Source organism: Podarcis vaucheri (assembly GCF_965113315.1).
Source record: "Podarcis vaucheri genome assembly, chromosome: 17".
NCBI classification, from domain to species: Eukaryota; Metazoa; Chordata; class Lepidosauria; order Squamata; family Lacertidae; genus Podarcis; species Podarcis vaucheri.
In genome coordinates, this window is record NC_138755.1 from 19,411,660 (window position 1) to 19,429,573 (window position 17,914).

The following is a 17,914-nucleotide window of genomic DNA, read 5'->3' on the forward strand; positions in this document are numbered from 1 at the left end:
GGTAAATGGCGTTTCCGTGTGCTGCTCTGGTTCGCCAGAAGCAGCTTAGTCATGCTGGTCACATGACGCAGAAGCTGTACACTGGCTCCCTCGGCCAATAAAGCAAGATAAGCGCCGCAACCCCCAGAGTCGGTCACGCCTGGACCTAATGGTCAGGGGTCTCATTACCTTTACCTTTACTACTTGAGGGCTGCTGGAATTTCCGTCCCATATATGCTACCTCACTGCATCCCAAGGATGCCAAAAGGTGGCTTGCATATCAACAGGTACAATCAGGGTGGATTTGATTTAAATGAAATCGATTTAAATTACCAGTCAGCAAGACTTGATTTAAATCATTAGTTAGTAAGACTTGATTTAAATCTTCTTTTTTTAAAAAAGAAAGACTCATTCTTGCTGGTATAATCTTAATATTTACAACCAGAGGAAGGTTTCATTTTTGGAATAATAATAAATGTTCAGAGTAGTTTTAACAGTTATATCAAAAACTACTGATTTGGTTATACTATTAGAAATACATAGACAGATAATTATGAAATGATTGTGAGGTTTAATAACTGTTTATATTTGGACAACTTTTCTGCTGTACTTTATTGGAAGGAGAAAAATAATCATAGAATCATAGAATCATAGAGTTGGAAGAGACCACAAGGGCCATCGAGTCCAACCCCCTGCCAAGCAGGAAACACCATCAGAGCACTCATTTCCTTAATAACAATTTAAACAATTTATTTAACTAAAGCAGTAATATTATAGCATATGTATCCATGTTTGTTAACTGATGTGGTTAAACGTTTGTTTGTTTTTTTAAAAAAACTTAGACTGAGTTTTAGCACACAGGAAAAACTTAAAACAAATCCTTATTTCCTGATGAACAGCCTTTGGACTATAATGTAAATTAAACAGAAAACTATCTTTAGAAAGATTTTTCCTCCAAAAGCATTTTATTTAAAAAAATCTGATTTAGATAAAAAAAAACCCCGATTTAAATTTTAAAAAAAATCTGATTTAAATAAATAAATAAATAATCACATTGATTTTTATCCACCCTGAGTACAATTAAGAAATGGAGAGACAAGAGGCTGACTCTGTTATACTGCCCGTTTACAGAATGGAAAACAGCTATAGAAATAAGGACAATAAAAATAAGCCAGAAATTACAGTGTCTCCCTTTTCCAATGCATCCTGATACATTAAACACAGTAAGGACTGCTAATCAGTATCTCATTATGTCACAGGAATGGCCCCGTAGTGACTGCTAGCCTATCAACTGCCACCAGTTTTCGTTTTCATTTCAGGTGGTGGTGCAAGAGAGGCGTCTTTGCAACTTCAGAGCCTTGCACATATAGCAATTTTGGTTTTGATGCAGGTATGATTTGGAGATTTCACCCATGGCAACAGGGGATGGTCTGCTGAGGAGTGTCAAGAGCACTGAAAGGGAGAAACTGCAAACTAGCAGCAGATGGTTTCATTCAACTTCCTGGCTTGTCCACTCACTGCTTCCTAGTTTGTGATTTGCCTAGACTTAAAGACTTCCAACAAGTTCCATGTTCTCTTCTAAATCAGTTCGTGTGGCAGGGCTGTTGAGTATGTTGCTTTGCATACTCAAAGTACTGTATTTTTCGCTCTATAAGATGCACCAGACCATAGGACGCACCTAGTTTTTGGACGAGGAAAACAAGGAAAAAAAAATCTGAATCCCAGAAGCCAGAACAGCAAGAGGGATCTGGCTTCTGGGATACCTTCTTGCTGTTCTGGCTTCTGGGATAGTCGCACAGCCTAAATTCGCTCCATAAGACGCGCGGACACTTCCCCTTACTTTTTAGGAGGGAAAAAGTGCGTCTTATAGAGCAAAAAATACGGTACATATTCAACACTATAACAATGTATTTTAGGGGAAAGCTGTATTTCGATAAAAAGGTTCCCTACTGTTACCCATCTGGTCACCAAGAAACTCTGATAAACTTCTGAGGACTGCAAAATTGTTGGACTGGAAAGATCTCAACTGCTTTTATCAAAACAACAGCTGTGGAAAAGGCACATGAGAACCATTCAGTTAGAAAACTGCGTCCCTCCTCTCTTTCCTCCTTGTGTAGAAAAGTATTTTTAAAAGTCCATGATCATCTGACTTTCATGGGATTCTGTGGTGAACCAAAGCCTCTGAGATCATTCCCAATGCTTTCTGCAGTCATCTGCGATCAAGTTTTCAACTCAGGAAGCAACACAGAAACAACGCCTTTCTTCTGAAAATGCCATGAATGCTCCCCGCTCCGCCTTTCTCTGTGCAAACTTGGGGTCCAACAGTTTCCCCTGAGATTGTTCCCCAGATAATTCCTCAAACTTGGGAAATGTATTTGGCTGCAAGCTAAAGTCTGCAATCAATTAACATAACGAGAGAGGAGAAAGGGAATATAACGAAGGGCATTCGACTGGGTTTTTGTGTGTGCCAACATCACCAAAACCATTGGGTCAAAACAGTTTCACCAGCTCCTTGCCAAGGAAAATGGTGCCACAGATTTATGGTCCTTTATCAGGATCCTTTGCAACTGCTTCCAACTATCTCAGTGTGGTCAGGAAAAGTTGTGGGGTTTGCATGTTCCCGCCTCTCTAAGATGCCAAGAATTCTTGCATTGTTCCAGCAGAAACACTGCTCCTGATCTATGCAGAACCTTACTGCCAGCCTACAGGACCTAATGATGTTGGTATCAGTCACCTCTTCCTTCTTTGCATGCCAGTTTTGTTTCAATGTCTCTCAGGTGGTGGCCAAGGTCTGCACCAAGTCCATGCCTGAGGCTCAACGGAGTGGTCCTCTGACAGCCCAGCTTCTCCCCTATCTGGACAGGGATAGCCTAGCTATTGTTGTCTATGTTCTGGTAACCCATAGGTTAGATTACTGCAATGTGTTATATGTGGGGCTGACTCTGAAGATGATTCGGACACTTAAGTTGGTGCAGAATTCAGTGGCCAGGATGCTCACAGGGGAAAGGCAGTTTGAGCATATAACGCCAATCCTGGCTCGACTGCACTGGCTGCCAATTAGTTTTGGGGCCCAGTTCAAAAGTGCTCAGGACCACAATGCCTCAAGGCCTGCCTCTCCACATGTGAACCTACCTAGGCCCTGAAACCATCCTCTGAGGTCCTTCTTCGTGCGTCTCCTCCATGAAAGGTCTGGAGGGTAGAAACAGAAGAACGGGGCCTTTTCTGTGGTGGCTCCCCATTTGTGGAATGCTCTCCCTAGGGAAGTCCGCCTGGTGCCTTCATTATATAGCTTAAGGCGCTAGGTGGAAATGTTTCTCTGCAACCATGCCTTGGGCTGATTAGCATCCTATTTGAATGTGTTTGGCTGATTTAACATCCATTTGAATGTTTTTGTGTTCGTATTTTTATTATGTACAGTGGTACCTTGGTTTACAAACTTAATCCATTCTGGAAGTCTGTTCTTAAACCAAAGCATTCTTAAACCAAGGCGCGCTTTCCCATAGCAGCGGGGGACTCAATTTACAAATGGAACACACTCAACAGGAAGTGAAACATGTTCTTAAACGAAGGCAAAGTTCACAAACCAAGGCACCTACTTCCAGGTTTGCAATGTTCTTAATCCAAGTTGTTCGTAAACTAAGCTGTTCTTAAAGCAAGGTACCACTGTAACCTTTCCTCTACCATCACTGGAGATTCAGAAGCACATAGTGAACATGCTAGAGAGGGACAGGAGCAACAATTATGCCAAGTTGCACAGACTGTAAAACAATATATGCCATTATTCAAACAAACCATGTACGACCTGGCACCTCCTTCCTCTGGCAATAAAAGACTGCTATTGTGGTGGCACGTGTATTGCTTAGCGAATGAGCTTGAGTCAGTTTCGAGAGGGATAAATTAAGACCTTTTGTGCTAGACGTTTAAGCCTCGTTCAACCTTCCATTAAGAGGGGCAGAACAGATGAGACATTCAAGAATTCAGCCAACAACAGCCCCCACTCCTTGACAGATAAGAATTTCTTGCCAAAGTAATGTTTGCTTCTTAACCCTTTGTTCGTAGCCCACTTTGCCTCCCATTTAAAACCAGATGAGATAGAAGGTTTCTCCTAGCTTTGAAGTTTTGGAAAATGCAGATGGAAGGCACCACAATGGCATAGACAACATATAATAAGCACTGCACAGCTGACCAGAAAGTGGGATGGTTTTACCAATCAGAAACAGCAAGAGGTGGGCATGTGGGGTGGGTAGGGGGCTCCGGAGCCAATGAAAAAAGGAAGCAGCCAGCCAATAGGCAAGTGTGGGCAACACAGACGTCTCGGAAGGGTTGTGCTAGCTGTGTTACTCAAACTATTTGCGACGCACCGATCTGAGCGCTTTGTATGACTGGAGGAGGAGGAGAGCAGGCCAAGGCAAGGAACAGCATTCTGTCAAACCATTATCCCACACTTTCCACTGCACATTCCTGCCAATTTCCCTATCGGAAAATTGATATTTTGGGGGACTAGATTTGTCGGGCAAAAGCTCCAAATCTGCTCGGATTGCACAACCTGGATTTGCTGGCATGCGGTAAAATCCTGCCTCGAAATCATTCTTTTTAAGCTGGAGGTGCTGCAAATCTGCTATATATACGCAGCGCTCATTAAAGAAACTTTGAGAGAGGAAGTGCAGAAAGCAACGCTCCGCTGGTTCAACGCTTCCTCTGACAGCTTTTGTCAAAGAGAAACGGTATCTCAGAGTTCAAAGGAATCCCTCTTAAGCTTTTACAGCTCGAGTCTGGATTGAGAACAGCGCTGGTTCCCCTGAGGGAGTATCTTAAAATACTTTCTGTCCTCCACGGCTGGATTACTCTTGAGGGGCTGTGGTGTCATAATTGGCACGAGGTGTTGGCTGCAGTAATCCTGCACTTCACACACACAAAAACGAGCTTCCCAGGAGTTCCCACGGGGATAGGGTTCGTCTCAAATCCTAGCGACCATCATTGCAGTGAGAGAATGTTTCTCAAGTGCTGATAGACCCCATGACCTGTAATGTTTGGAAGAAAGGCACAGAAAGAGACTGTGCAATGAATCCAGTCTCCGATACAAGTTTGCTCAACATCCGTTCCCAAAACTCACTTCGGAGCACTAACCTACAATTTAGTTGTGTACAGACTTGTCATTTTTGCCGGAGTAACCTACTATTAAGTTGGGAGAAAATAATCTAAATATATCCACTTCCCACAACACGGATGTAAAACACGGCATCAGATTTGGCAGTCCCTAACCCGCCTTGACACAATACCGTTTTTTTTGGTGAGGTTTCCGGAGGAATCTGACACGATGCAATCTTAATCTGAACAAGCAGGTTTGTAAAAAAGGGGACGTTTGGCGTGGGAAAGAGGGCGCAAGGTAGTGCAAGCTTAAGTTACACCTTAACAGTATTGTTGAAAAGAAATACTTTCTTTTCAACTGTCTGTTATGGTTATAGTTATCAAGTCAGAACCAGGATAGCCAGGATAGGCCCCAAGATGCTCTCCTTCCTGGTACAAATCCATATTCCAAAGCCAAATGACAGATGACTCTTCCTTCAGCACTGGGAACAGTACGATGTCCTCAAATGCCCCTGATGAAAGCAGAAAGGTCGGTACAGAGATGCAGGACAAGAACTGCGACACAAACAGCTCCGTTCTCCAGCAGACGGGTTTGCTCAGGGAACTGAGGAGGAGCAACTGGTTTGCGGGCAGTTGCTTCACCCTGCCTAAAGATAGGGCCGGCACTGAGAACAGCCTCCAAAATGTTACTCAGCACGGCTGAGCAACATTTACCTTTGCCAATTAAAAAACAGCCCTCATCAATTAACTACCTTTTTACTCTACCAACCAAAGTCATCTATTCTGAGCTTCTAAAAAAAAATTATTACAGTCATTTCGAAGCCCCATGCTTTGTGAAACCTGGATTTCACCAGCATGGTAATATAATTGCTTAGCCTTGGTAATCTAGAAAAATGCAACCTGTGTTGCTGATAGTAGTACGACTCAAGCAACACGTTGGCGACTAATATACACACAATAATTAAAAATCTGAGAAAAATGCAAAGTCTTGAACTTATAATGTCTGATTTCAATAGATTTTTCAAATGCCAGTGCAAAACAGGTGGAAAACGCCGGCACCCTGTCTACAACTCCACTAGCATCTCTCGGTATTGTGAACAACACTGAACTTACCTTTTGTTGGTATCTTCATGAACTTACTTAAAAAGATAAAGAAAACAAAAGACTGAGTTAAGCATTTGAAAAATCTATTGAAATCAGACACTGTAAGTTCATCTTAGACTGAGTAGTTCACAAGTTTCTGTGGCTTTGCACAAGACTTTGTATTTTTCTCAGAAGACTGGCAAAGAATGTATAATTATTTTGGTAATTATTGTGTGTATATTCGTCGCCAAAGTGTTGCATGAGTCATACTAGCCTTGGTAATCTGGCATTCCAATATGGTGGCTAGCCTTCCCAGATGTCATGTGTACATCTGTGTGTTTAGAATCACAGACTCTTAAATCTGTATAATCAAACAGTGTAGTCTGCTCAAATAAAGATTAATTAAAAAAAGAAAAGAAAAGCCCATTCAAGTTCCAATAACCCCCCCTAAAGAAACCCACAATCAAAGAAACCTCTACAACAAAACAGACTTAGAATACCTGATCTCACACAAACCAATTCCTTTCATCCTTGTTTATCACCACATTCCAGAGTACGTGACTAATAACTTAGAGGAGGATTCAGTTATATAGCTTATTTATCAGCCACAACCTCCTTTTATCCTCTGCAATCAGCACTTGGCCAGATCTACTCAATTTGTGTCTGGATTAGTCCATACCTCCTTTTTCTTTTAACACACGCAAATCACATGATCCTCCATGGCTCTCCGACTCACTCGATCACGTCGCTTGGCGCTTATGCTGTTCCCCAACTCCCACACTTCCATGTGCAAGACTCTGCATGCTGGGACTCCTCACACAGGGGCAGGCAACGTATTTATGACAGCATGGGGGGGAAATTCCCAGAAGTGGCAACCATAAGCTCTCTACCCCAGCAGACAGCTCTTTTTCCCGGTCCTGAAATCGGCACAGTGCTACTCTCAGTTGCAAACTTGCAATGTGCCTCAAATAACACAATTGCCGTTAGCCTGTGCATACACAGAGGCAATACAACTGCACGAGACTTAGATCTAGGAAGACTTTCCCGAAACGAGAAATCCGAGAGGTGGAGAGGTTGGAAACAACTCTTGGATACCAGGCCTTGAGTCACACAGATAGGATTTCCTGGTTCTGGGCTGCTGCAGATCTGCATACCACATCCTTCGATAGGCCCAGAACAATATCGACAAACGAGCAAGGAGATTTCAACACAAGATCGCCGCCGGGTAATAAGTAACCCTACCTGATTGGTTTTGATCCGCCACATCCCTCTGCCAGCTTCATCACACTAATTCTCCTATTAATGGGAAGATGAAATGAAGCAGTTTCACACCACCGGGGCATGAAAAATACCGAAGCAAGCATTCAAGTTGTCATCTTCTTAAACTGTGACATGGGTTTGGTTTCCAGAACGCTATCGCATGTCGACACCGATACCAAGCGAGAAGCCTTGCCTAATCCAGGGATAGCAACACAAGCAACTAACAGGCTGTATGTAACTATGTGAATTCTTTTTAAGCGCGATTCAACAGATTGTATCAAAATATATGGTTCTATAGACCAACTTATCATAAAAATGAAACGTATTATGAGAAATTAAAGTGCAGCAGATTGATCAGGAAATACAATTATCCTGGAATCCTTGTCTTATTTTCTGCATGTGCCATTCTTCCAAGTTCTTCGCCTGATACCTGCATACAAGGAACGCTAGTATTCTTAAAAGCATCTTCAGTGAACAAATTTCTGGGGGTACGCATACACATAAACATTTTGTGAATCTTTGCACTTTTGTCCATTTACTGTATTTATTTTTCCCAATTTGAACTATAAAATGGCAGTTTTCTTGAGTACCCCTAAACACTTTTTTAAGGAAGAAAAAGCACTGGGTATAGCAATATATTGTCCAAAACCATTTTGAAGTCCATATCATATCAGTTTCATAATTTTTGACTTGGCACTACACAGTGGTACCTCTGGTTACGAACTTAATTCGTTCCGGAGGTCTGTTCTTAACCTGAAACCGTTCTTAACCTGAGGCGCGCTTTCGCTAATGGGGGCCTCCTGTGGCCACCATGCCGCGATTTCCTGGGGCAAAGTTCGCAACCCGGTGGAAGACACAAGATCTACCCACCCTGGAAGAATGGCAGATGAAAGTGATAGACTATATGACATTGGCAGAGATGACTGGCAGAATCCATGATCAGGGAAAAGAGACGGCGGAAGAAGAATGGAAGAAATTCAAAATTTACCTTAAGGTCTACTATAAACTTGATGAATGCTAGAATGTCGAGGTTTTGAGAAAGAAAGGGTTACAGTGACATAAGATTAGATTAAAGAAAAGATTAGGAGAACAGAGGTTGGACAGAAATATTTAAGAAGTTGCTAAAAAATTTCGGACATTGGGATGCAGAAAGGGGAGGTATGGGGGAGTCTGAGAAAAGAGGTTTATGGAAAAATGTTATGAAACTATACGTGTTTGTATGTCTTTTTATATGTTTGTTTGTCTTAAAAAACATTGTAAAACCAATAAAAAAATTTATATATAAAAAAAGTTCGCAACCCGGAGCAACTACTTCCGGGTTAGAGGTGTTTGTAACCCGAGGTACCACTGCACTGTGAATCCTCTCTCTCTCTCTCTCTCTCTCTCTCACTCACACACACACACACACACAAGAGGGGGGGGAGGGAGGGAGCACTATGCAAAAATTGCAATGTGGGAAAAACCGTGAAGCCAGTCAATGCTTCTATGTAGCTCCATCCTTCTTTCAGACATTGTGATATATCGGCATATTGCCCAGTCCACCACCGTTGATCTCTCCTCACAATGAACAGGCACAGGTGGGCATGCTTTGAGGCCACACTCGGCTCAGGCAGGATGATAATTATTATGCTTTGGCATCTCAAGGGCCAAAGGTTCCCCCATCTCGGCCCTCGAAGATTCCCCACAGCTGAGGTCCAACATGGAAATAATATTTGAAATGGGCTATTTTATCCACAGGTGGATTTTTAAATGGTTTTAAAAATCCTCAGGGCATGTTAAGGGGCTGTTATCTGAAAGCAGCTTTCAGCAATTGTGTTCCTCCCAAAACAACTGCCTATTCCTGCTGTTCCTGCACTAAGCTAAAAATCCTGGCATGTCTTAAGTGGAAGCTTATCTCGGATCATTAAAAACAGTACATTGTGCAGCAGGCTTTAACAAGGATGCCCGGAAGCATTGGTGACACAAAAGACACTCACACAACTTGCTTCGTAATCAGAAAGGAGGGTTTGTATGCAACAAGAACATTATAAAATGGTGATGAGTCTATGAAGAAGCCGAAGGCTACAATCCCAGAAAAAGCGGCAGCAGCTGCTGACACGATCCCTTAAGTACAATAATTAGCTGGAAGCAATTCTAAACTAAGCACTTCCAGTAAAAAGGCTGGGCTCTTTAGCAGCTTCTAAAAAACCAGAACAACCTGGCATTGGTTAAGAAGTCCACATTCTCCAGAACCCAGTGCAAGGATTTCGTTTGCTTTTCCAAGCCATCTGGGGGGAAAAACACACACCTGACCTTCAAGATTGCTAGTTACCATCGGAAATCTGGGGGAATTGGTCTCCAATATTATTATTAGTGTTAATTTGAATGTTTTACATTTGTTTTATTGTGCTTTTAAATTTTTTAAGCCATCCTGGGAATTTTATTGAAAGACTGGGTGCAACTCCCTAAAATATAAAACGCCGTTTTTAATAGCATGCGTTACTCTCATTTCATAGCATTTTTAGTGCGTGTGTGTTGTTACACTTTACATTGGTTTTTGAAAGCCCTTTTGCACTCCTGAGTAGCCTTTAGAATTTAATATAAAGGAAGTGAATGGAAATGAAACTTCCGAGTCAAATTTCTAGGCCTTTTGGCTCAATAACTGGACTGGGAAAACCTCATCCTCGTCTTGATTAATATTATTCCACTGTTCCTTACACAGAGCAGTTTACTGGCTGTCCATGAGTTATACATTAGTGAGGGAGAAAAACTTTTTAATAATTTTATTAATTTTATAAATGTTGCTTCTTACTTGCCTTCGCCAAAACTTGATCCAGCCACCATCTCTACCGGCCTATCTGATATTGCCAACAAGCCCAGACAGTGGTTAATGGCTGCTGGCACTGTTCCTGCCAATGTCTACATCGACCGCAAGGGGGAAAATGACGCCTGTGGGTGCGATTAACGGGGATCATATCTGAATATTGGCATGCTAGTAAACTTGTTGCCAAAGAATTTGCTGCTTCGAATTAGGACGCTGTATTTGGGAGATGGTTTTGTTATGAAGAACATGCTATTGGGTTATACTGCGTTCCCTTGTCTCCTCGATAGTCCCAAACAGATTTTGCAACAATTGGGCTAGATCCAGAGGGAAACAGCCATGGCTTTGCAAACGATATTGCCAATAAACGGTGCACATGCAGTCTGCAACAGAGGCCACATCTATTCAAGGAAGCTGAGCCTCTATAAATTAGGCTATCAGTTTGGTGCATCTAAATTTTACTAGCCTGCTTTATGCCATTAGCCATTTGCTGACCTGGCCATGGTTTGGACAGTTATCTAAAAATCACCAGTCATCTGCACGAGGAAGGATAGAAGCCAGGGATTAATCTCTTGTCTGCAAGAGCATAATAATAAATGTTGTGATTGTGGCATACGGGCGTGGAAATAGTGCTCCAAATCAATACAGAAATCCAAATAAGACATTTGTGTGTGCGCGCACATGTTTTAAGTGCAGCACTTATGAAGGCGAACCTGAAAAATGCATGAAATGGCTGCAGGATCCAACCCTTCTCTCGGTTGAGGGGGGGGGTGAAGGGAAATTGCCAATTAATTTATTCCAAAGGGAATAAATTACACAAGGCAAGGGCACACAGAAAAGTTCAGATAATGTGCACATTTTGTAAACAGTACAGAACTTAAATTCTATTGACGCGAAATCTGAGTATCTTTTGTGTTATATATGTATTTACTTAAAGCGTAAGTCATACAAATGGCAGAGAGTCAAAAGTGTTGTTAAATAGGGCTGCGCGATGTATCGATACATCGTCCAAAATCGGTTTGAAGTCCACCTTCATGATAATGGTTTCATAATATCCGACATGGTGATATATCACGAAATCACAATGTGTGCATGGGCTATGTAAAAAATAAAAATAAAAACTTGTGATATGGGAAAGCTAATGGGGCCTCCTGCTGCTGCCGTGCCACTGGAGCATGATTTCTGTTCACATCCTGAAGCAAAGTTCTTAACCCGAGGTAATATTTCTGGGTCTGTAACCTGAAGCGTATGTAACCCGAGGTACCACTGTACTATTAGAAATATATAGACAGGTAATTATGAAATGATTGTGAGGTTTAATAAGTTAACTGTTTATATTTGGACAACTTTTCCTCTGTACTTTATTGGAAGGAGAAAAACAATCATTTCCTTAATAACAATTTAAACCATTTATTTAACTAAAGGAATAACATTATAGCATATGTATCCATTTCAGTTAACCAATGTGGTTAAACGTTTGTTTTGTTTTGTTTTTAAAAACTTAGACGGAGTTTTAGCATACATGAAAAATTTAAAACAAATCTTTATTTCCTAATGAATAGCCTTTGGACTTTAAGGTAGCTTAAATAGAAAACTATCTTTAAAAAGATTTTTCCTCCGAAAGCATTTTATTTTAAAAATCTGATTTAAATTTTTAAAATTCCTTCCCCCCCCTTTTTTTTTAAAAATCGTTGATTTTTATCCACCCTGGTAGTGTCAGAGTCTTCAAGGGCTGAGGACTAGACGGGGTGATGCTTCAGTTGCCTGGCTTTCCTGCATTACTGAAAAACTAACTGGAAGTCCACAAACAGCAAAGGCCAAAAGGCAGCGATCCAAGGGCAGGTTTGAGCTTGACATTACCCCATCCCTTCATTTTGGCCACACAAAAAGCTCAGGATGCTTGTCTTGTAGGGGGGTCCCTGGTGCAGGCAATTTCCGGGATCCTGCAAACTGAACTTCAGCAGAAGGATGACTTTGTGGGGAAATCTGTCACATAACAATTGAGATTGCCCAAGTACCATTTAGCCAGGCAGAGAGGTAACTAGGCTTCATCTGAACAGCATCTTCCCAGATAGAAAAGAAAAGAGTGCTTAGAATTAGCCTTGGTAAAAGAGCAGCTTGGGAACCCCAGACTCACATAAATGTAAAAGGATTAAGAGAAGACCTTTGCTCCAAGTCTCCATTTCTCACATTTTTTTCCTATCCTTTATTGGCCTTTTAGGGTTTGGTTTTTAAGGGGGAAAGGCACTTTATGGATTTTTCACTCAGCTACAGACAAAAACCACCTAAAAGCTTATTACCTGCTCCTGAAACGGTTTTAAAAAACCAGCACACTTTTAAAGAAGTAAAAAAAGTATTGCTTTTCACATCCATCACCAAAGCCCAACCTGCCCTACCCGATAAAAGAAAGAATGTTGTTTAATTGGGCTTTTGTACGGCCCTAAAGTGCATAGCCGTGTTCCACTCTAATTAGATTTTTTTTCTTCCCTCCTGAAGCTAGGTCTCTGGATTTGATCTTGGAAAGGCACCTCCTTGAAGTTATACGAGGGGGAAAGGAGCCTCTCAACTTCCTAAAAGCAGGCAGGGACACAGCAGACCACTTGAACTCAAGCCAAGAGCGTCAACTGCAAAGCAATAAGTGAGGAAAGCTTACATTTGTGGAACTAATTAAGCTAAGTTGCTGCTTTGGGGTTTGGTTTCTATTTTTAAAAAAGAACATTCCATTGATTATGTGGACACCAAGGTGTTTGACCCTAATGGAATGGGGGAGCCAGTCTGCCTGCACTGGATACTGGAGAAGGATAATATTTACTCCAATTAACTACACAGGTTACAAGCAATGCACTTTGACTCCCAAGAGCGGCCTTCTAATGCTCACTAGTTTATAAAGTAATAGTTCCAACCCTTAACAGATTTCTGTAGTCTTTCAGGTAAAAAGGTAAAGGATCCCTGGACGGTTAAGTCCAGTCAAAGGCGGCTATGGGGTTGCAGCGCTCATCTTGCTTTCAGGCCGAGAGAGCTGGTGTTTGTCCACAGACAGCTTTCCAGGTCATGTGGCCGGCATGACTAAACAGCTTCTGGTGCAACGGAACACTGTGACGGAAACCAAAGTGCACAGAAATGCCGTTTACCTTCTCGCCACAATGGTGCCTATTAATCTACTTGCACTGGTGTACTTTCAAACTGCTAGGTTGGCAGGAGCTGGGACAGAGTAATGGGAGCTCACCCTGTCACGGGGATTCAACCCACCAACCTTCTGATCGGCAAGCCCAAGAGGCTCAGTGGTTTAGACCACAGCACAACCCGCTGTAGTCCCTAGCACCAGCCCACAATTCCACTGCCTCATGGTGAGCCTTAGCTTTCCTCCTCAGCTTGCGGACATAGCTTAGTGACAGGGTAGCTGCTTTCCAGGTTCAATTCCTAGCCTCTCTAGGTAGGGATGGGAAAGACCCACCTCTGAAATCTTGGTGATCTGCTGCAAATTAGTGTGGACAATAATCAGCTAGATGGAGAATAAAAGTAAAGGTAAAGGGACACCTGGCCATTAGGTCCAGTCGTGGCCGACTCTGGGGTTGCGCACTCATCTGCTTTACTGGCCAAGGGAGCCTGTGTACAGCTTCCGGGTCATGTGGCCAGCATGGCAAACCAGAGCAGCACACGGAAACACCATTTATCTTCCCACCGGAGCAGTACCTATTTATCTACTTGCACTTTGACATGCTTTCGAACTGCTAGGCGGGCAGGAGCAGGGACCGAGCAACGGGAGCTCACCCCGTAGCGGGGATTCGAACCGCCAACCTTCTGATTGGCAAGTCCTAGGCTCTGTGGTTTAACCCACAGCGCCACCCGCATCCCAGATGGAGAATAGCAGTTCCTAATGTATGTTCCCCAAGATAGGACGCACTGCAAGCCAGAGAGAAAAACAGGAGCCTGCAATTTGGGTATTTGAAGTGCCTCAGCACCTAACGGACCCAAATAACCCTATGGAGAATCTTGGAATTGTAGAGTTGGAAGGGACCATGAGGATTCATGTCCAACAGGTAGATCGTGATCTACCAGTAGATCACTGGACATCTGTGGTAGGGGGTAGATCACTGGAAGTTTTTAACTCTGTGAGTAGATCACAGTCTCTTGGGAGCTGGCCAGCCCTGATCTAGTCCAACCCCCTGCAATGTGGGAATCTTTCACCCCATGTGGGGCCCCAACCCACAACCCTGAGATTAAGAGTCGTGCGTTCCTCCAACCGAAGAGGGCAGGAATCGCCTGTGTTCGTTGTTCCTCGCTCCACTGTCGGGACAATCCAGCAAATAATTCCAGACTCCAAAATGTGGGACTGGAGATTGTCCCAGATCTCGCGCAGAGGCAGATGTCCCGTGCCAGGAGGCAGGTTGGGTCTTGCCTACCGCAAGGATCCGTCTTGGCTAGGAAGGCAAATCAAGATTTGTGGGCCTAAATAAAATGTTGGTATCAGGTCAAGGGGCGACATCAGCAAGTGGGGGACAGGTGATAACCTATTGAGGGTGGGTGCCCATGGGTGGAAACCCAGAGAACCGATTCCTCAAATGGTATTTTATTCCCAGTGACTGTTCTGCACAAACACTGCAATCACAGGTGGGAAATTTATGGGCTGCTCCTAAGCACGGCATAATAATTAAAAAGCTGTCAAGAGCAAAATGTAAATATAAATGACACTATAATCCTACACATTTACATAATCTGACACTTTCTTCAACAGAACTTAGCATGTAGTAAAAAGCGTTCAGGACCGCAGCTTAAAGGTATAATCCTATAAATGTTTATTTAAAAGTAATTCCTACCAAGTTCCATCTCTGCAGTAAATGCAACTTAAATCACATTCGTCCAAATACACTTGCAGCCCATTTCCTAAAAAGAACTGTTTTGAGAACTGACGGTTTTTAATGGCGCCAAGCTGTTTTTATTGTAATTATTTGTATGTTTTAAACAAGACTTTTTAATATCTGTATGTAGTAATATCTGTAATTCTGCTAATGTTGAATTGTTTTTAATGATTGTTTTTTCTGTGTTTATAGTGATTCTTGTTTTTATCTGTAAGCTGCCTTGTAATATATAGTAGTAATAATAATAATAATAATAATAATAATAATAATAATAATAATAATTAATAATAAACCTGGCAACTGTTACAGATGAAAATAGAACCATAGGGAGCTCAGAAGTCAAAATGCTGACCAAGGTCTTGTTACTGTATTAGCAGCAGATTTCAAAATGTAACATTTTGGGTTTGGGAACTTCTTTCGTCTGGGAACAGGCACAAGACTAATCAGGAAGGATACCAGAAACTCTGTGGGACTACAGCCATTTGGATGGTGTCAGCTCTGAAACTGTCAAGATACAAAACAGGTTTGAGTTCAGAGCGAAGTTTGCAGGGCTCAGCAAACTTTTTCAGCTGGTGGCTGGTCCACTGTCCCTCAGACCTTGTGGGGAGGCCAGACTATATTTTGGGACAAAAAAGGAATGAATTCCTATGTCCCACAAATAACCCAGAGATGCATTTTAAATAAAAGGACACATTCTACTCATGTAAAAACACGCTGATTCCCGGACCGTCCGCGGGCCGGATTGAGAAGGCGACAGGGCCGGATCCGGCCCCCGGGCCTTAGTTTGCCTGCCAATGGTTCAGACTAATTGCACATGCAGAATCAGCACATCTGATCTCCAAACAGCTCCACGCCTGCTTAATTTATTGAAGGATGGGGACAGACCTCTTGATTTTTTCCTCTCTCTCTTTTTTTTTTTAAAAAAATATATATATAGTAAGACTTTTCAACTGTACAACTCAGCATGTAAAATGTGGCAGACTGAAACTTAAGGGCAAAGTCATCATCAGTGAAAACTGCAACAACAAAGCAACCATTTATGGTTTAGATTCCTTATCTCCTCCCACCGACTCCATAAGGAAGGAAGAAATCAGCAATTCCACCTGCTAACTTAGAAGCACAGGCTTCTTTTTTAACTTCACTATCTTCAATGGCATTTGAACTCCATTTGCCTTAATTGCGGTGGAATCACAGTGCCATTGCAATGACGGAAACAATGTGAATGTCCTTCCCAGGATGAACCTACAGTATCTCCTTTGTTGCCTCATTGTCCCCTCCGTGTGCAGGAGCGGTTTAAGGTTAGCTTGGTTTTATAAGGTTAGCTCAGCTTTACAGGCCAGCTGCTATATTATCCTGCACAGCAGATAACAAGGGCAGGAGACGCAAAGGAGGGGCTACTCTTTCTTTTAAAGGAGAAGGCAGAGCTTTCGAAGTTCACAATGCACACGCTGCCACGGCTTTCATCAGAAGCAGCCGCATGAAAAATAAATGGCACACTTTCGCCTTTCCGCACACTGCTCCGAGCCGTCAGATGAGCATGCAAACCAAACAAGCCCTGATTCAAGCTGGCCACACCTCCGCTTCTTCTTTTTTAATTTCTTAATAAATGATACAGAACATTGAAATAAAATAAACAAACAAATACTAAAACAAAATTAAAATGAAGGAAATACATGTACACCCTACACTGAAAACATAAACCCTACGTACCCCCGTGACTTTCCTCCACCCCGACTCGACTTCCTTTAGCTCAAGTTTAAATACTATCATTGCATTCTTTGGGTAATATAATCTCTTGTAGCCATTTCTAATTATTGTTCTCGCTTGTACTTTACATACTTAATCCACGCATATCAACATATTCTTTTTAGAGCAGTGTTTTTCCATATACAGTGGTACCTCTGGTTACGTACTTAATTCGTTCCAGAGGTCTGTTCTTAACCTGAAACTGTTCTTAACCTGAAGCACCACTTTAGCTAATGGGGCCTCCCGCTGCCACCGCACCGCCACTGCGCGATTTCTGTTCTCATCCTGAAGTAAAGTTCTTAACCCGAGGTACTATTTCTGGGTTAGCGGAGTCTGTAACCTGAAGCGTCTGTAACCTGAAGCGTCTGTAACCCGAGGTACCAACGTACTCCTCAAAGCAAAGCAAACCAACCCTGGCTCAAGCTGGCCACGCCTCTTCTTCACACTCAGAGGTACCAACATGAGCAGAAGATTTGTGGGGTATGTGACCCTATTACAAGCACATGATCTGTGTGTGTATGGCACAAGAACACCAGGAAGAGCCAAGGGGCAGAGCCGAAAGCAGCTGCGGCAACAGAGCAGCTTCAATGGCTGGCAGCTCCTCCTCTCCAGTGCTCAACCACCACAACCACCTCCTCCTCCTCCTCCTGCCGCAGGGCTGCTTCCTCCCCTCTCCTTCCCCTCCGCGGCAGGAGTAGGGGGAAAGGAAGCCACCAGCCACTGCATCACACATGGCTCTGTGGTCAACCTCATCCTTCCCCTGCAGCCGCCACCGGCCCAGGGCAGCTGGCCCGCTCCTTCCCCTCCACAGCAGGAGCAGGACGAACCACCGGCCACTGAATCCACACCCTGCTCAGCTTTGCGCTTGGCCTCCTCTGCCCCCGATTGTCCTCAACATTGGGGGGGGTGATATTTTATAGGGGGGTGAAGGGATCGGGGCCCCTTAGAGTTGGTGCCGATGTTGCCACTGGCTCTTGCCTCTCATTCCTCCTCTGGTTGAGGATAGCGCCTCGTTGCTCGAGATGGAAGGATGCTGGAAGCCTTCTGTGTCAGACATCTGGCTAGAGGGCGTTTTGGTTAACTTTCCCGAAATAGAGCT

General features: G+C 43.0%; 1 protein-coding gene across 4 annotated transcripts in view; it reads right to left on the bottom strand.

Moving 5' to 3' along the window:
- Positions 1 to 17,914, bottom strand: part of MOB3B (MOB kinase activator 3B) — a 95,619-nt gene that overhangs the window by 44,952 nt on the left and 32,753 nt on the right. The gene's annotated exons all lie outside the window — the stretch shown is intronic.